Raw genomic sequence first — 21,661 nt, 5'->3', positions numbered from 1 at the left:
ATGAAAGTGAAAGTGAAAGTTGCTCAGTTGTGTCCGACTCTCTGCGACCGGTGGACTATACAGTCCATGGCATTCTACAGGCCAGAATACTGGAGTGGATAGCCTTTCCCTTCTCCAGGGCATCTTCCCAACCTAGGAATTGAACCTAGGTCTCCCACATTGCAGGCAGATTCATTACCAGCTGAGACACAAAGGGAAGCCCATGTTTATCATGGCATAGCTTTAATTTGCATTTCTCTGAAGGCTGATAACAATGAATTCTCTCATGTGCTAAATTGCTTCCCATAGCCTGCCTTGGTGAGCCAAGTCTTTTCCCATTTTTTAAAATTTTGATGATTTTTTCTGTTCCATTTATTTCATTTCAGAGTTAGATTTTCATTTTAGATTTTCTCTATGTGCCTGGCACAATGGCAGTCAATACATAAATAGACTCTGGAAAGACCTAATGAGATACCACAATAAAAAAAGCTTAAAAAATAAAAGGAGAGAGAAAACTTGATTCACTGAAGAGGAAGTTTATGTGTTCACTCAGTTCAGTTCAGTCGCTCAGTCGTGTCCGACTCTTTGCGACCCAATGAATCGCAGCATGCCAGGCCTCCCTGTCCATCACCAACTTCCAGAGTTCACCCAAACTCACGTCCATCAAGTCAATGATGCCATCCAGCCATCTCATCCTCTGTTGTCCCCTTCTCCTCCTGCCCCCAATCCCTCCCAGCATCAGGGTCTATGTTACCAGGAGTTAATGTCCTAAGGACAAGGAATAAGGCAAATGTTTTACTTCTCAGAAGTAGATGGCCTATGGTAAGAAAATATAGAAGGATTCATGCTATGAGATCAAACCTAGTAAAGGAAAGAAACATTTTAAGTAACTAGCAGAATATACCTCAGTTTCAAGGTTAGCCAGAAAAAATGGGTGCTTTAGACCAGAAATTTACATTTGTTCAGTAAATACAACAAAAGACGTTGTTGGATATACAGAGGTTGCAGAAATGTCTTAACTCTTTACATGGAAAATCAACAACTGATAGCTTTTACTCTGTGATCATAATACTACTATTCATAACTAAAGATTAATTCTAAATATCTAACTATTCATCACCGTCTCTTTTCCAGCTGATTCCTAAATTAACTCTAGCCCTTGTAGATTTTTTCAGGTTAAATATGATTTAGTTTACAAAACCGTATCTCATTTCTTAAACTGTGAACTAACAGAACATCTTCCACACCCAAGTTTGTTTTCACTTTTCATCAGTTTTAAAGTCAAGATGTAAAAATGGATAAAGTGGTTTATTATAGTTGCTGGTCTGTCTCTTTTCATCTGTGAAAAAGAACTTTCACCATAAAGGAAAATTCATGGCCTTATGGTAGTTTTACAGGATCATCTTTGTTTCATGCACTATTTTATAAATACTCAGGTAAGCTGTACGTCTGACTCTTCAAAAAAAAAAGTATTTTTTATGTTGTAATTTATAGAAAAAATTCAGTCTCCATGGAATATAGTTTGGAGCATAAGAATTTATCCAGTATAGTATAGAATAAATCTTCTAGATTCCACACAAAGCATACATAGAGCTATTAAATGAACAATTAAAAATGGAATGTAATGCTATAGTTCAAGACACTGTAAAAACATGAACTTTCCTTGTAGAAAAATGAAATAACATTCTTTAGATAATCTGCTTCTCTGAAATCTATTCCCCGAATAACTTTAAGAAGCTAAAATTAAGTAAGAAATATTAACAGAACCTGAAAAGTGAAGATAGCAGTGAGGCAGGCATTTCAGAAGAGACTGAAATGAGGAAAAAACCATCAAAAGGCACCAAGTAATATTTGCCTGAAGGGACTGCAGAAAAAAGTAGAAAAATCAAATCCACGGTGACTTAATGCTCTTCCTACATGAAAAAACTCTAGCTTACAAGTCAGACCACACAATTAAAAAGACAACTTTCCCAGACTCCAATGTGTAACTCATATCAACTTGTTAAACTAAATTGTTTACTGTGTCCAGGTGTTGTGAGGATGATGAAGATAATTAAGACATGATCACTGCCATAGAAACTTTTAATGCTTAGGAAGAGTAAAGAAAAACAATATAGGCAATCAAAATAATAAATCATATTTGTGATTACTTATATCTTCATTTCACCAACAAAAGTCAAATAACTTTTACTTTCACTAACTTGAATATATAAACTTGAAAGTATATGGATAATATGATAATATACCTATTAATGCTTAATGCATTGTTAACTATATATAAACATATGCATGTACATATATTTTTGAAATCTTATAGAATATAAAATATCTTAATTCACCTATATAATCAATATAAATATTAATTCAGAAATACAAATGTTTTAATTAATTTCATGAAATTTTTATATGAGCATTTCACATATGTCTACAACATCAATTTCTTCCTCATAACCAGGACTACTTAACTAGGACACATTATTTTCACTTCTAAGTATTTTGAAATGTTTGTGAGGTCATGTGTGATGCTCCTGCCAACATAAAATTTATCCTAAGCCATAAACATTAATTCATATACCATTAGAACATTTTCTTCCTTGGGTCTTTTAAAAAAAATTTAACCTATTCCATTAGCGAAGCTCTATGTACATACAAGACAAGCACTCACTTAAGTCATTTCAGAATAATTTATATTCTGCAATATGCTATTATTCAAAATAGAGTTAGTGTGAATCAAGGTTTCTTTCTTAAACAAGGTAGGTAGAAAAATGGAATGGCAAAAGGTAAGGAAGAAACTTGTAGCTTTTATTTATTGGAAAATTATATTATTTCATGATTTTTTAAAAACATATAGCATTATACATATACCATATAACATACATGATATAAATAATCAATATATATTTTATGTTTTGATTTTAATTTTTTCTACCTCTGTCCACAGAAAAGGCTTGAAAGCGATGATGTGTTATTAGCAATAAGTAAAACTACATCCCACATCTTAGATTTTATATACCATTTCCCAGTATAAAAGAAGCCCAGGGATCCTTAGAGACATTGTTGATCATAGGTCTGAAGTAGTGAAATACAAGGTAAGCCTGGAAAGTCTGCCAAGGAAAAAAAAAAACTGCTCAAAGATTAGTAAGGTCAAGTCAATAGGTCACAGAAGCTAGACTGAAGAGGCTTTTATTGTCAAAGTAATGACAATTTGCACCTCAGAAAATAATAATAATAATGGTGATAGATATAACGAATTGAAAAAAAACAAAATATGTGAGTTCACAGCAACAAATGAAAGCAGACAGAGACAGAAACATGAGGCACTTTAATCCCATAACCCAAAAATAGCACTTGAACTCTTTTGGTGTTCAAAACTCCAGGGTTGCCGCCTAAGAGGAAAGCTCACAGAGAAGAGAAAATAATGGGAGTAGAATTGAGCAGAAAAATGACAAAATGTCCATTGTTTGAAACAACATACAAAAACAACAGAAGGAGAGTTAAAAACATCACCCTGAACCTCAGGGTAATGTTCAGAAAAACTAAATTCACACAAAAATCAAAAAATGGTATCAAGGCCAAATCCTACATAAAGTTAATATAAGGAAAAGGAAAATTAACAGCAGAATAATACTGAACCTCCTCTTTCAGGACATTAAGAAAATAATACATAAGTTAGAAGAACAAAAATCAGAATTGGAAAAATTTCAGAAATATTCAGAATTCAGAATAGAATTAGAAATATATATATATATATATATATATATATATATTTTTTTTTTTTTTTTAAGAAAATGACCTCAATCAAAAAGAAATGTAGGACTGAGTAAATACCCTTCTGAAAGTGAAAAATATTTTAAGGTTAAACGGGATCAGTTCAGTTCAGTTGCTCAGTTGTGTCTGACTCTTTGCAACCCCATGAACTGCAGCATGCCAGGCCTCCCTGTCCATCACCAACTCCCGGAGTTCACATAAACTGATGTCCATTGAGTTCTGATGCCATCCAACCATCTTATCCTCTGTCATCCCCTTCTCCTCCTGCCTTCAATTGTTCCCAGAATCAGGGTTTTTTCAAATGAGTCAGCTCTTCGTATCAGGTGGCCAAAAGTATTGGAGTTTCAGCTTCAACATCAGTCCTTCCAATGGATATTCAGGACTGATATCCTTTAGGATTGACTGGTTGGATCTACTTGCAGTCCAAGGGATTCTCAAGAGTCTTCTCCAACACCATAGTTCAAAAGCATAAATTCTTCAGCACTCAGCTTTCTTTATAGTCCAACTCTCACATCCATACATGACCACTGGAAAAACCATAGCCTTGACTAGATGGACCTTTGTTGGCAAAGTAATCTCTCTGCTTTTTAATATGCTGTCTAGGTTGGCCATAACTTTTTTCCCAAGGAGTAAGTGTCTTTTAATTTCATGGCTGATATTTTTTAAATCAAAAAGAGAGAGAGAAAGAAATATTTTGAGAGGAAGTAACAATTATTTAAGATAGGCATTCCTTGGTGTTTCCCTGGTGACTCAGTGGTAAAGAACCTGCCTGCCAGTGCAGGGGACATGGGATCAATCCCTGGTTGGGGAGGATCGCATATGCTGTGGAGCAACTAACCTGGTGCACCCCAAGTATTCAGCCTGTTCTCTAGACCTGGGAGCTGCAACGACTGAAGCCCAATTGCCCTAGAGCCCGCGCTCTGAAACAAGAAAAAGTGAAAGTGAAGTCATTCAGTCACGTCCAACTCTTTGGGACCCCGTGCACTGTAGCCTGTCAGGCTCCTCTGTCCATGGGATTTTCCAGGCAAGAATGCTGGACTGGTTTGCCATTTCCTTCTCTAGGGGATCTTCCCAACCCACCACAATGAGAAGCCCCTATACCACAACTAGAGAGTAGTTCCCACTTGTCACGACTAGAAAAAAGCCCACACTACAATCAAGATCCAACAGAGCAAAAATAAATACATAAAACTATTTTTTAATAGAAGTTCCTCAGAAGAAAACCAATTTAATACAAAGAAACAGCAAATACTAAATGCTATAATTCCAGAAAAAATTCTAAAATAAAAAATGACTTGATGAGCATACTGTGTGGTTCACAATGTGAACCCAGTACAGTGACTAGCAATATTCTAATAAATCAATAAATAACAATGAATAATAGTATAATAAGATATCTAGGTTTACAAAACAAAGGTTTTGTAAACCTAGGATTACAAATTAATAAATTTGTTGGACATCTAGGACAACACTCTACATAATGTATTAGAACAGAAAATTAAATTACTATCTGACTTTTTAATATGATGTTTTATGTCAGAAAAGAGTAAAAACATATTTAATAAACTCTAAGGAAATGAAAACAAAGACTTTATAGGCAACAAAACTAGCTTTCTATAAAAGATACAAAGTGTTATCAGTATACAAGAGCTGCAAGATTATTTTTTCCTATCAGATCTTTCTTAGAAATCTCGCAGAAAAACAGCCTCAAATAATCAAAATGACTAGAGACACACTCAATCCAGTCCAGTTCAGGTCAGTCGCTCAGGCGTGTCCGACTCTTTGCAACCTCATGAATCGCAGCACGCCAGGCCTCCCTGTCCCTCACCAACTCCTGGAGTTCACTCAGACTCACATCCATCGAGTCAGTGATGCCATCCAGCCATCTCATCCTCTGTTGTCCCCTTCTCCTCCTACCCCCAATCCCTCCCAGCATCAGAGTCTTTTCCAATGAGTCAACTCTTCGCAAGAGGTGGACAAAGTAGTGGAGTTTCAGCTTTAGCATTATTCCTTCCAAAGAAATCCCAGGGCTAATCTCCTTCAGAATGGACTGGTTGGATCTCCTTGAAGTCCAAGGGACTCTCAAGAGTCTTCTCCAACACCACAGTTCAAAGGCATCAATTCTTCGGCACTCAGCCTTCTTCACAGCCCAACTCTCACATCCATACATGACCACAGGAAAAACCATAGCCTTGACTAGACAGACCTTTGTTGCCAAAATAATGTCTCTGCTTTTCAATATGCTATCTAGTTTGGTCATAACTTTCCTTCCAAGGAGTAAGCCTCTTTTAATTTCATGGCTGCAGTCACCATCTGCAGTGATTTTGGAGCCCAGAAAAATAAAGTCTGACACTGTTTCCACTGTTTCCCCATCTAGTTCCCATGAAGTGATGAGACCGGATGCCAAGATCTTAGTTTTCTGAATGTTGAGCTTTAAGCCAACTTTTTCACTCTCCTCTTTCACTTTCAACAACAGGCTTTTGAGTTCCTCTTCACTTTCTGCCATAAGGGTGGTGTCATCTGCATATCTGAGGTTATTGATATTTCTCCCAGCAATCTTGATTCCAGCTTGTGCTTCTTCCAGTCCAGCATTTCTCATGATGTACTCTGCATATAAGTTAAATAAGCAGGGTGACAATATACAGCCTTGATGAACTCCTTTTCCTATTTGGAACCAGTCTGTTGTTCCTTGTCCAGTTCTAATTGTTGCTTCCTGACCTGCATACAAATTTCTCAAGAGGCAAATCAGATGGTCTGGTATGCCCATCTCTTTCAGAATTTTCCACAGTTTATTGTGATCCAGACAGTCAAAGGCTTTGGCATAGTCAATAAAGCAGAAACAGATGCTTTTCTGGAACTCGCTTGCTTTTTCCATGATCCAGCGGATGTTGGCAATTTGATATCTGGTTCCTCTGCCTTTTCTAAATCCAGCTTGAACATCAGGAAGTTCACAGTTCACGTATTGCTGAAGCCTGTCTTGGAGAATTTTGAGCATTACTTTACTAGCGTGTGAGATGAGTGGAATTGTGCCATAGTTTGAGCATTCTTTGGCATTGCCTTTCTTTGGGATTGGAATGAAAACTGACCTTTTCCAGTCTTGTGGCCACTGCTGAGTTTTCCAAATTTGCTGGCATATTGAGTGCAGCACTTTCACAGCATCATCTTTCAGGATTTTAAATAGCTCAACTGGGATTCCATCACCTCCACTAACTTTGTTTGTAGTGATGCTTTCTAAGGCCCACTTGACTTCACATTCCAGGATGTCTGGCTCTAGGTCAATGATCACACCATCGTGATTATCTGGATCGTGAAGATCTTTTTTGTACAGTTCTTCTGTGTATTCTTGCCATCTCTTCTTAATATCTTCTGCTTCTGTTAGGTCCATACCATTTCTGTCCTTTATTGAGCCCATCTTTGCATGAAATATTCCCTTGGTATCTCTAATTTTCTTGAAGAGATCGCTAGTCTTTCCCATTCTGTTGTTTTCCTCTATTTCTTTGCATTGATCGCTGAAGAAGGCTTTCTTATCTCTTCTTGCTATTCTTTGGAACTCTGCATTCAGATGTTTATATCTTTCCTTTTCTCCTTTGCTTTTCACTTCCCTTCTTTTCACAGCTATTTGTAAGGCCTCCCCAGACAGCCATTTTGCTTTTTTGCATTTCTTTTCCATGAGGATGGTCTTGATCCCTGTCTCCTGTACAATGTGATGAACCTCCCTCCATAGTTCATCAGGCACTCTATCTATCAGTTCTAGTCCCTTAAATCTATTTCTCACTTGCACTGTATAATCATAAGGGATTTGATTTAGATCATACCTCTATGGTCAAGTGGTTTTTCCTCCTTTCTTCAATTTAAGTCTAAATTTGGCAATAAGGAGTTCATGATCTGAGCCACAGTCGGCTCCTGGTCTTGTTTTTGCTGACTGTATAGAGCTTCTCCATCTTTGGCTGCAAAGAACATAATCAATCTGATTTTGGTGTTGACCATCTGGTGATGTCCATGTATAGAGTCTTCTCTTGTGTTGTTGGAAGAGGGTGTTTGTTATGATCAGTGCATTTTCTTGGCAAAACTATTAGTCTTTGCCCTGCTTGATTCCATATTCCAAGGCCAAATTTGCCTCTTACTCCAGGTGTTTCTTGACTTCCTACTTTTTCATTCCAGTCCCCTATAATGAAAAGGACATCTTTTTTGGGTGTTAGTTCTAAAAGGTCTTGTAGGTCTTCATAGAACCGAGCTACACCACGCCCCATGCCTGAGGCCAGGGTCGGTACCCAGGAGGACCAATCCCACTTCCAAGGAGCTGTGGCTACGAGGGCGCAGGAGGGCCTAGAGGAGCTATCCCATGTTGAAGGTCAGGAATCGCAGCAGTGAGGAGATACCCCTCATCCAACATAAGGAGCAGCAGCTGCACTTTGCTGGAGTAACCCTGAAGAGATACCCCACGCCCAAGGTAAAAGAAACCCAAGTAAGACGGTAGGTGTTGCAAGAGGGCATCAGAGGGCAGACACACTGAAACCGTAATCACAGAAAACTAGTCAATCTAATCACACTAGGACCACAGCCTTGTCTAACTCAATGAAACTAAGCCATGCCCATGGGGCAACCCAAGACGGGCGGGTCATGGTGGAGAGATTAGACAGAATGTGGTCCACTGGAGAAGGGAATGGCAAACCACTTCAGTATTCTTGCCTTGAGAACCCCATGAACAGTATGAAAAGGCAAAATGATAGGATACTGAAAGAGAAACTCCCCAGGTCAGTAGGTCCCCAATATGCTACTGGAGATCAGTGGAGAAACAACTCCAGAAAAAATGAAGGGATGGAGCCAAAGCAAAAACAATACCCAGCTGTGGATGTGACTGGTGATAGAAGCAAGGTCCGATGCTGTAAAGAGCAATATTACATAGGAACCTGGAATGCCAGGTCCATGAATCAAGGCCAATTGGAAGTGGTCAAACAAGTGATGGCAAGAGTGAATGTCAACATTCTAGGAATAAGTGAACTAAAATGGACTGGAATGGGTGAGTTTAACTCAGATGACCATTATATCTACTACTATGGCAGGAATCCCTTAGAAGAGAGACATTAACATAAAAATTGATTATGCTTTTTAGAAGACTAAACAAAGACAAAAAAGACAATCTAGTAATAATATAGTTATCCTAAAAACTGGCAAAAGGTCAGTTTTCATTTCAATCCCAAAGAAAGGCAATGCCAAAGAATGCTCAAACTACTGCACAATTGCACTCATCTCACATGCTAGTGCAATTGGAGAAGGCAATGGCACCCCACTCCAGCACTCTTGCCTGGACAATCCCATGGACGGAGGAGCCTGGTAGGCCGCAGTCCATGGGGTCGCTAAGAGTCGGACACGACTGAGCGACTTCACTTTGACCTTTCACTTTCATGCATTGGAGAAGGAAATGGCAACCCACTCCAGTGTTTTTGCCTGGAGAATCCCAGGGACGGGGGAGCCTCATGGGCTGCCATCTATGGGGTCGCACAGAGTCACACACAACTGAAACGACTTAGCAGTAGCAGCACATGCTAGTAAAGTGATGCTGAAAATTCTCCAAACCAGGCTTCAGCAATACACGAACCATGAACTTCCAGATGTTCAAGCTTGTTTTAGAAAAGGCAGAGGAACCAGAGATCAAATTGCCAACATCTGCTGGATCATGGAAAAAGCAAGAGAGTTCCAGAAAAGCATCTATTTCTGCTTTATTGACTATGCCAAAGCCTTTGACTGTCTGGATCACAATAAACTGTGGAAAATTCTGAAAGAGATGGGAATACCAGACTGCCTGACCTGCCTCTTTAGAAATCTGTATGCAGGTCAGGAAGCAACAGTTAGAACTGGACATGGAACAACAGACTGGTTCCAAATAGGAAAAGGAGTATGTCAAGGCTGTGTATTGTCACCCTGCTTATTTAACTTATATGCAGAGTACATCATGAGAATCGCTGGGCTGGAAGAAGCACAAGCTGGAATCAAGATTGCTGGGAGAAATATCAATAACCTCAGATATGCAGATCACACCACCCTTATGGCAGAAAGTGAAGAAGAACTAAAGAGCCTCTTGATGAAAGTGAAGGAGGAGAGTGAAAAGGTTGGCTTAAAGTTCAACATTCAGAAAACTAAGATCATGGCATCTGGTCCCATCACTTCATGGCAAATAGATGGGGAAACAGTGGAAACAGTGTCAGACTTTATTTTTCTGGGCTCCAAAACCACTGCAGGTGGTGACTGCAGCCATGAAATTAAAAGACGCTTACTCCTTGGAAGGATAGTTATGACCAACCTAGGCAGCATATTTAAAAGCAGAGACATTACTTTGCCAACAAAGGTCCGTCTAGTCAAGGCTATGGTTTTTCCTGTGGTCATGTATGGATTTGAGAGTTGGACTATAAAGAAGGTTGAGGGCCGAAGAATTGATGCCTTTGAACTGTGGTGTTGGAGAAGACTCTTGAGAGTCCCTTGGATGGCAAGGAGTTCCAACCAGTCCATCCTAAAGGACATCAGGCTAGGTGTTCATTGGAGGGACTGATGTTGAAGCTGAAACTCCAATACTTTGGCCACCTGATGTGAAGAGCTGACTCATTTGAAAATACCCTGATGCTGGGAAAGATTGAGGGCGGGAGGAGAAGGGTCAACAGAGGATGAGATGGCTGGATGGCATCACCGAATCAATGGACATGGGTTTTGGCAGACTCTGGCAGTTGGTGATGGACATGGAGGCCTGGTGTGCTGCAATTCATGGGGTCACAAAGAGTCGGACACAACTGAGCGACTGAACTGAACTAAACTGATGATTAGGATACTGGAAACAGTATCCCTTGGTTATCAAATAGTAGATAAGGTAAATCATGACTTTATAAAAGTCTTTCCAATTAATAAATTTTCAGAGAATTGATAGAATATGATTAGGTTATAATATTAAATAATTACCATCTAGATGTGATCATCTACAATTGCAGGAATCATAAAATGTAAAACTCTCTGACACTATGCACATTTTCAGGAATGAACACTCTGGATAGACTTGCCAAAAGGATTGGACATGAATCTAAACAAGCCTCCTGATCCAGCTGCCAGTTTGCAGAAAACATAGAGGACAGAAGAACAAGTTGAAGTGTACCAAGCATAAGCAACTACAAATTCCACACCAGAAAACTCTATATATCAAAATGCCTTTTTTTTATTTTATTTTTAAACTTTACATAATTGTATTAGTTTTGCCAAATATCAAAATGAATCCACCACATTAAAGTCTTTAAGGAAAAGAAAAAAATATGACTCAAGAAGAAAGCTTCTTGATTATAAGAGACTTAAAATACATTAAAATTTCTTTGTAAAATTTCTTTCTTTCTGTGTGAATGAGTAAGACTGAATTGTAGTGCCTGAAAGTGAACACTACAATTTTAAAATGAACACATTGGTGATAAAACCAATAAAGACAAATGTCAGGAGAGTGGTTATTTATGGAAATGAAGGGGTTGCAATTGAGATTGGACACATGGGGAATCCCTAGGGTTACTGTTTTTAGTAACTTAAAATAACTGAATAAGCTGTATATATTTTGTGTGGTTTTCTATAAGTATAGTTAACTGTAAAATTAAAAAATACACAAAGCTAAAATATAAAAATATATTAAAAATTAAAAATATAAAAAGCTAATCTACATTTACCTAATCTTTTATTAAGATTATGTAAATTTAATCTAATCTTTTATTCTAATCTTTAGAATAAATCTTAAAAAGGGGATGGTGGATCAAAGTCTATTCACACTTTATGGCTTTTATTATATATTGCCAAAACACACTTTAAAAGGTGGTGAATTCTTATTTTACAGGCTGCCATAACCTCTTGTCTTGCTTCTTTTATTAATTATATTTATACAAGTTTGATTTTTAAAATATTCTGATTTTAAAACATTAAAAATATTACTGGGTTTCAGTAACATGGATGAAAATGGCCAATTATGAAAAAGCAGCTTGGGATAAATCCAATAATACATGCCAGGTGCATCCAGTTGTGTTATTACTGCTATTTGTATTAATTCAGAGTGTAACAAAAACTTCAACAATGATATATACAAGAAAATCATTCAATCTATTTTAATTTCAAACACTTAGAATATAATGTACTTTCTGCTATTTAGGTCAATTGCAACTATTATGCTAAATGAACCAACATAAGAGACAAAGTAACCATAAATTCATATTTTAATAGACTTGTCTCTACAATGTCAAAATGGCATTATGTGAATTCATTGCTCTAGGAAAGTAGGAAATTAAAGAAACAGCTTTTTTCACTGTTGCTGGAGCCTAACACCTGTATTGCTGACAATTGGTTATCTAAATGGTTTTAAAACCAGCTCTGAATTTTTACAGGGGAGAAGGACCTTGTCTTTTAATACTTTTGGAAACTAAAATTTATTTTTTGATAGGAGTACAAGCTAGGACCAGGTAAAAATTAGCTCTATAAATATTAGTGTGTGTGCATATGCGTGTGTGTGTGTGTTTTCTGTTTCTGGCCATAAATAGTCTTTTACAGGCTTTACACATCTATTTCTGCTTTACTGACTATGCCAAAGCCTTTGACTGTCTGGATCACAATAAACTGTGGAAAATTCTGAAAGAGATGGGAATACCAGACCACCTGACCTGCCTCTTGAGAAACCTATATGCAGGTCAGGAAGCAAGAGTTAGAACTGGACATGGAACAACAGACTGGTTCCAAATAGAAAAAGGAGTATGTCAAGGCTGTGTATTGTCACCCTGCTTATTTAACTTCTATGCAGAGTACATCATGAGAAATGCTGGACTGGAAGAAACACAAACTGGAATCAAGATTGCTGGGAAAAAATATCAATAACCTCAGATATGTAGATGACACCACCCTTATGGCAGAAAGTGAAGAGGAACTAAAAAGCCTCTTGATGAAAGTGAAAGAGGAGAGTGAAAAAGTTGGCTTAAAGCTCAACATTCAGAAAACGAAGATCATGGTATCTGGTCCCATCACTTCATGGGGCATAGATGGGGAACAGTGGAAATAGTGTCAGACTTTATTTTGGGGGGCTCCAAAATCACTGTGGAAGGTGACTGCAGCCATGAAATTAAAAGACGCTTACTCCTTGGAAGGAAAGTTATGACCAACCTAGATAGCATATTCAAAAGCAGAGACATTACTTTGCCAACAAAGGTCCGTCTAGTCAAGGCTATGGTTTTTCCTGTGGTCATGTATGGATGTGAGAGTTGGACTGTGAAGAAGGCTGAGGGCCAAAGAATTGATGCTTTTGAACTGTGGTGTTGGAGAAGACTCTTGAGAGTCCCTTGGACTGCAAGGATATCCAACCGGTCCATTCTAAAGGAGATTAGCCCTGGGATTTCTTTGGAAGGAATGATGCTAAAGCTAAAACTCCAGTACTTTGGCCACCTTATGCGAAGAGTTGACCCATTGGAAAAGACTGATGTTGGGAGGGATTGGGGGCAGAAGGAGAGGGGACAATAGAGGATGAGATGGCTGGATGGCATCACTGACTCGATGGACGTGAGTCTGAGTGAACTCCGGGAGTTGGTGAGGGACAGGGAGGCCTGGCCTGCTGCGATTCATGGGGTCGCAAAGAGTCGGACACAACTGAGCAACTGAACTGAACTGAACTGTTCTTACTTTGGGAGAAGGCAATGGCACCCCACTCCAGTACTCTTGCCTGGACAATCCCATGGACGGAGGAATCTGGTAGGCTGCAGTCCATGGGATCGCTGAGAGTCGGACACGACTGAACGACTTCACTTTCACTTTTCATTTTCATGCATTGGAGAAGGAAATGGCAACCCACTCCAGTGTTCTTGCCTGGAGAATCCCAGGGACGGGGGAGCCTGGTGGGCTGCCGTCTATGAGGTCGCACAGAGTCGGACACAACTGAAGCGACTTAGCAGCAGCAGCAGCAGTTCTTACTTTGTAATGCATGATCCCCAACACTCTCAGGTCACAGAAAGTCACATCTTGGTTTCTAATCACCTACCATGTAGATTGTCTGAGCATTGCTGATTCTACTGGCAATATCCAAATCACTGGGATCCACTCTTCCCTGTCAGTTCTGATAATGTGAGCATTAATGCTGTTCCATTTGGGTTGCAATCCACCCACTGGAAAGTACCTCCCTGCCCTCCATGTCCTGCCTTTCCTTTTCACCTTGAGTGCCTGTGATGGACACTGCTTTATCTCCTTCTAGGTTCAGCCACACCCAGTAGATACCACCTCTACTCTGAGCACAGATAGCTCTTGCAGTAAGTTACTCTAATTTTGCTAAACACCACTGCTAATGCTGAGTGCCATACTCTGTGCCATGTTAATGATGCCATTGGTGTCCCCTTCAAGCCATCACTGCCACAGAAGCAGTGTACTCCTTATAACTGCTGAACCTGCCTGGTGTTCTATAAGTTCTGGTGAAGTGGGTGTCAATGTCTCCCTTTTGTTTGTGTTATATTTATCGAGAAAAATATTAATAATAGTAAAGTATTGCTTGCAGCTTACTCTTTTGTTGATTATTTTGTATAACAGGTCTTCTAGCTTATACATACATACTTATATCTTTCTAATATGCAGGCATAGAGAGATAGTGAAGAATAGATGTAGAGACCTCACCAGAATTGACTGTCTTCCCCAAACCACAAAATTCAGAGTCATATTTTAAGATGAATTTTCTCCCAAAAGGGCTATCAGTCTCGCATACCAATAAGTATCTTTTATGCTTCTTACTGATTCTCCAGACTTGCACACATATGCCTGAACCGCAGAAATGAACACAACATGGACTCAAGCTGAGACCCTTGCTACAAGTTATTAACTTAGCTCCAGCTCAAGTAGGATGAGGAATGCATTAATTGAAATTAACCGAGCCATACACCTTATCATCTTCCAGTCAGTCTCTCCTTCACGCTGTTATCTTCAGTTCAGTTCATTTCAGTCTCTCAGTTGGGTCCGACTCTTTGCAACCCCATGAATCGCAGCACGCCAGGCCTCCCTGTCTATCACCAACTCCCGGAGTTCACTCAAACTCATGTCCATCGAGTCAGTGATGCCATCCAGCCATCTCATCCTCTGTTGTTCCCTTTTCCTCCTATCCCCAATCCCTCCCAGCATCAGAGTTTTTCCAATGAATCACTTCTTTGCATCAGGTGGCCAAAGTATTGGAGTTTCAGCTTTATCATCATTCCTTCCAAAGAAATCCCAGGACTGATCTCCTTTAGAATGGACTGGGTGGATCTCCTTGCAGTCCAAGGGACTCTCAAGAGTCTTCTCCAACACCACAGTTCAAAAGCATCAATTCTTGGGCGCTCAGCTTTCTTCACAGTCCAACTCTCACATCCATACATGACCACAGGAAAAACCATAGCCTTGACTAGACGGACCTTTGTTGGCAAAGTAATGTCTCTGCTTTTGAAGATGCTATCTAGGTTGGTCATAACTTTCCTTCCAAGGAGTAAGCGTCTTTTAATTTCTTGGCTGCAATCACCATCTACATTGATTTTGGAGCCCCAAAAAATAAAGTCTGACACTGTTTCCACTGTTTCCCCTCTATGTCCCATGAAGTGATGGGATCGGATGCCATGATCTTAGTTTTCTGAATGTTGAGCTTTAAGCCAACTTTTTCACTCTCCTCTTTCACTTTCATCAAGAGGCTTTTGAGTTCCTCTTCACTTTCTGCCATAAGGGTGGTGTCATTTGCATATCTGAGGTTATTGATATTTCTCCCAGCAATCTTGACTCCAGTTTGTGTTTCTTCTAGTCCAGCGTTTCTCATGATGTACTCTGCATAGAAGTTAAATAAGCAGGGTGACAATATACAGCCTTGACGTACTCCTTTTTCTATTTGGAACCAGTCTGTTGTTCCATGTCCAGTTCTAACTCTTGCTTCTTGACCTGCATATAGGTTTCTAAAGAGGCAGGTCAGGTGGTCTGGTATTCCCATCTCTTTCAGAATTTTCCACAGTTTATTGTGATCGACACCATCAAAGGCTTTGGCATAGTCAATAAAGCAGAAATAGATGTTTTTCTGGAACTGTCTTGCTTTTTTGATGATCTAGCAGATGTTGGCAATTTGATCTCTGGTTCCTCTGCCTTTTCTAAAACCAGCTTGAACATCTGGAATTTCATGGTTCACGTATTGCTGAAGCCTGTCTTGGAGAATTTTGAGCATTACTTTACTAGCGTGTGAGATGGGTGCAACTGTGAGGTAGTTTGAGCGTTCTTTGGCATTGCCTTTCTTTGGGATTGGAATGAAAACTGAGCTTTTCCAGTCCTGTGGCCACTGCTGAGTTATCTTGGCCATGTGTAAATGCCTCACCAAGTTCAGAGTAGCCCAGAAATCTTCTCACTTGATAATCCCATGGAGTTTACCCCAGCATCTGAAGAAGAATTAAAACAACTATTACCAGTTTGAAGTAACAATAAAATGAATAAAAGTTTCCATGCTACTTCAACAATTTTTGACAATCTGCTATCAACCAGTAGCAAGACATTTTCACTCTTTCTCATCTTCTTGTTTCTTTTAGCTGATAGTCAGTTACCACCTAGTGAATATTACATACATTCCTGACTCTTTCTTTTTCTCTAAGTACAAGAGAAAGAGCTGAAAGAAATAGTCATTAAATTGTAGACGAATAAGTAACTCTTCAGTCTCATGATTTCAATCATCTGTGCACATTTTTGGCTTTGTCCTATCAGTTCATTCCAAGATACTCTCTGTCTTTCCCTCTCCCTCTTCTTACTATTATCCTCTCTTCTCTTACTACCTGAGAAATTTCAAGCTTATTTATCACTACTTCTCACAACTATTATAAATGTCTTTACTTAGATTCACTTCTTTCAAAAAAGGATCATTATGAGTAATTCTTGTAAAAGCTAATTTTCTTACACACAAATTTTGGACCATAAGCAAACATAGTTTTTAACAAATAATAGCTTCTTATTCAAGAAACAATAATCATGATGTTTGAATGCACTGCTGCTGCTGCTGCTGCTGCTGCTAAGTCGCTTCAGTCGTGTCTGACTCTGTGTGACCCCAGAGACAGCAGCCCACCAGGCTCTGCTGTCCCTGGAATTCTCCAGGCAAGAACACTGGAGTGGGCTGCCATTTCCTTCTCCAATGCATGAAAGTGAAAAGTCAAAGTGAAGTCGCTCAGTCGTGTCCGACCCTCAGCGACCCCATGGGCTGCAGCCTTCCAGGCTCCTCCGTCCATGGGATTCTTCAGGCAAGAGTACTGGAGTGGGTTGCCATTGCCTTCTCCATTGAATGCACTAGAAAACCCAATTAAAACTTGATTTGAGAGAGAGAGAGGAATTATTTTCTCATTTCTCTAAAATGTTCAGGTTACGAAAGCTAGAGGAATGGCTGGATTGAGGAACTAAACTGACTGGCTCTCTTCCTTATGATGGCTCTTCTTTTGGCAGGTATTGGTCTTATAGTAAGATGGCTGCCAGGCATCCCCGGCTTTTATCCAATCCACCCAGAAGCTCCAGTGGAATGAATGAGTATCCCTCATAAATATTTCAACAATTGGCCCAAAACTGAGTCTCACTGGATCTAACTAGTAACATGCCCATTATTGTAAATAATTAGAGAATAAATCTCTCTCTTGAGAGGGTAATTTGTCAAGAAATATCAGAATACCATTACAAAGGAATAATCATTAAACAGATATCCATTGTAGAGAATACCTGATATTTCTATGAGACCATTTTATGGGGAAAGGAACAGATGGTAAAAATACATTCTCATTGTACATGGCAGAGCTTTTCAGTATCTGTAATTCACTGTCCAGTCATTCACAAGTCTCCCAGCTTCATCCAAGAAATGTTACTGAGCAGTGTATAAAAATAATTCTGCTGAATATTCAAGGAGAATTAGTTCTTGAAAGGGTCTCCACTTTGTGAAATCCAGGTTCATTTCTGGGTCATTCTTTACTGACTGACTCTCCCACCCTTGGTATATCTATTACCAGTTACTGGAATGAAACCCAGCCACTTTACTCTTTATCTTTGCTCCAAGACCTTGATCATGTGTTTTATCTGCATATTCCAACTTACTTTCTCTCTCTTGGTTTGATGTTCTCTTGAGCTAAATCTTTATTAAAGAACCTTCTAAACATAGTTCCAGGCCTCTCATACCTCAATATTGCCCTTACAGGCAGCCCTATTGGTCAGTCTCTGACTTTTACACATATTCTACTTCTGGGGTAAAATCAGGCACCGAAACCAGCTAAAAGTATTTAGAATCATTTTCTGATGAAGAGAATTAAACTGTAAGAACATTACATGTGACCTAAGAGGAAGTAACTCAGAAGGTATGCAGTGTCCTTATCCTAAGGAGAGTGTATGTGGCTAAGGAGGCAATAGTCCCAGTTCCGTGTTTTTTCAGAGTCAAGCAATTTATCGTTTAATCATTTATATTTCTTTCAGGCAAACCCATCTCAGAATATGTTTATCAGGGAGATAAAAATGTATATAATAAGCAGTCTTAAGCAATGATTTTTATCCGGGGATAGAGGACCTGGGAGTGGGGGATGTTTATGAATTACATGCAGAACTTACTGTCCACCCCAATCCCGCACCAAAGGTTATAAACCACTGACATAGAGCACTGATCTCTAACCCTAAATTAACTGGAGCTTATTCAAATGCATATTTCTATACCCTGACCAAGATATAATAAATCAAAATTTCTGAGTGGAAAGCCTGGATACTGATATTTTTAAAAACTTCTTAGATCATTCTGAAGATCAGCCAGGTTTGGGAATTACTAGGATGCAGCATCTGGTCCCAAAGCAAAAGAGAATTAGAACTCAGCAAGCATATGCTCCAATTGAACAGGCAGTTGCTTATCACCCCCTTGCTTGCTTTGAATCAGAAATAATCCAAGTGTTTCTTCATTTGGGGTTTGAGCAGAATGCATCAACAGAGAGCCCACTCTGCAGAAGCCACATATCCAAAGGTCCTTCATGGGTGGATTCACTTTAATAGGAAAGTTGTTCTCTGTGCAGGTGACCAGCTGGGTAAACCTGCCACCACACCATTCTACCAATTATCACTACACCCTATTTAGAAAGTCAGGGCAAGTCACTTCCCCATTTGAAAGAGGCAGTAAATCTCCTTATACAGTGAGTATTAATTCTATTTTAGAAGTCCTTGGGTTATACATAAAAAGCAAAATAAAAAACAGATTACTCCATTCAACAGAAAAAAAAAAGTTCATGCAAATCAGGCTTTTTATGTAATATGGATTAAACCACTAATGGTGTAATCCAATTAAACCACTTTTCCAATTTTTTGGTTTTTTTGTTAATCACCACATGCACCCTCTGAGACATCAGAATATATTCTATCTTTATAGTGTGAAAATTAGATAACTAAAGTGAAGTTGTATAAATGTACATTTAATGAAGTAATAAGGTGATCCAATGGCAATTTATAGATAAAAATACAGCCCTGTGTGTATTTGAGAACTATATATACATATAATGAAATATACAAGGTCTCTCATCACCTGGGGTTATTAATGTATTTTTCTTACTGCTTCTCTGGCTACTTGACATCTGTTACTCCAATAGCTTCAGAGCCTACAAAGGCTCAAGCCACCTAAGATTTGTTCCAGCTCTGCCCTATTACACATGCAGTCCAGAGCTAGCTGCCAGCAATGATTCACTAGGCTGCAGATAATACCTGTGGTCTCAGTATTCATCAACACCAAAACACTTTTTCAGAGATATTTGTTTAAAACAGCAAGACTATCAATAAACCAATTATTTACAATTCTGTTAACTATAATAACTTCCCAAAACACAATCCTCTATCTCTCTCCTCTCCCGTTTTCTCATCCCCACACTGCTCAGTGCTAGCACTCCTTTATTCTGCACACTGTGGAATCGTTATCCATCTTTAATTTATTCATTTGTTGACTTTCACTAAAATGAAGTTCTTCCTGAAACATCCAGATTTTTCCAGGAGATATCTCCAATGAAACAACCATGACTGTACTCTCCGTGGACATGCAAGTCAGAAAATGAGATAGGATTCCCCTCTCTTCCCAACCCTAGCTATGATTATTCTGCCCTCATTCAAATCTCAGTTTCTTGGAGTTTCAAGAAATACTGGGCCCTCCCTGTCCTTGGTATTTACAAATCTCATGGTCACTCCACATTCTTTGAGGCCTTACATGCCATAATTTATTCCACGTGTCCATACCAATTCTGTCACAATTCTGAGTGATGACTTCAGCACTAATGATCTTCTAATCCTCTTCAGTTTAGTCATTCATTCTTGCCATAAATTACAGTGGTTCCATCTTTGAATTATTGAACTCCCATAATGACTTTGATACTATTGAGTCTTTTGGTACTTTGTCTATCCTTTGCTTTCACTCCTGATCTTACTTGGACCTCCTGATTTCTAAGGCAGTTTTCTTCTCATTTTCTATTGTTATACCACATCCATCTTGGATTCTCTTTCAAAGTTGATCTAGACTTTTTCTTGATCATCTAAGGAAATATTCCATAAATCTTAAATGCATTATTACATAAGCCTAACAAAACTGCAACATTGGAAAAATTCTACTCTATTTCCTTTACTTGCAATCCTTAGTAAAGCTAAAACAGACAACTATAAGGCTTGTGCCATTACAAACATATATATATTTAGATGTATATTTAAATATACATTTTATACACAGAGTAATTTTGTACACATATGTGTGAAGTGATCCCCCCAAAATTTTCACTCTTTTAGGTTATCTTTCAATTAGAGGCTGGCATTTGGTTGACTTCACTTTGCTGTTTCCAAAGATTTGGAATGCCATGCATTTGGCATCTTAATTCCACTATAACATTGCATAGAGAGTCTGCCTTATTACCGTGCTCACTGAAGTGGGTAAATTCACCCCAGAGTCATCAGAACATGGCCATGAGTAGTTAGCACTCAAGAAGGCACCATTTATTTAACTGGAAAATATAGCAAGCTATTAAATAGAGCTGGTGCCATGAAATTATGATGCAAAAAATACAACATAAGTACCACAAGAAGAGAATTTAGTGGTAATTGTCTGTCCTTTCCTATTCTATGTTCATATTTTAATCAACTAAGAATGAGAAATAATAGCTGCTTCTGAATTGTCTCTAACATGGACTATTATTGCTACTTTATTTTTCCATTCGTGGAGTGCAATTCAAAAGAAACTGGGCTTGGTTACTTTGGAAGCTTGCCTCATAGAATTATTTATGTTAAAAGTCACAAAACCCCCTGGACTACCATCTGCTCTCTGCAACGGTTCCTGTAATTTCTTTTTGCTTGCTCCAAATCTCTCTTTATATTTCAAGTTTTGTCCCCAAAGTAATTTCTATAAGAATGTGTCTGCATCCAACCTTCTGCAAGTCACCTTCCAATGCCCTGAGTGGTAAGAGGTGCTCATTTTACATCACATGGAGTGAAATAGCTACAAGATATTTGGTTTTTGTTTTAAACCAATGTTTGAGTTTATCTGTAATAAGTATTTATTTATTTTAGGATATATGTTAGAATAGAAGAGAAATATTATAGGTTGCAACAGAGTGGAAGATGGTACAGTCTGGGGAAGCTCAGATATTTTTTATATCATAAAAAGTTTCAATAAACCAAGGACTGGCTATAAACATACCATTGACTCCATGTCATACTATACTATTCTTACTGTATTTTCATTAGGATAATAAATTTGTGTCTGCATTTTCTCTAAATGATGTGTGATAAATAATTTTCAGATAAAACATTTATTCAATGAATTATGTAATGGGTAAAAGATAGCATCACTCTTACTATAAACTAAATGCAAACACTGGTGATCAGAATATAGGATGTAATTACAGTAGGAGGTGACAAC

This window comes from Bubalus bubalis, chromosome 3 (assembly GCF_019923935.1).
Source record: "Bubalus bubalis isolate 160015118507 breed Murrah chromosome 3, NDDB_SH_1, whole genome shotgun sequence".
Taxonomy (NCBI): domain Eukaryota; kingdom Metazoa; phylum Chordata; class Mammalia; order Artiodactyla; family Bovidae; genus Bubalus; species Bubalus bubalis.
This window is presented reverse-complemented; position numbering follows the sequence as displayed.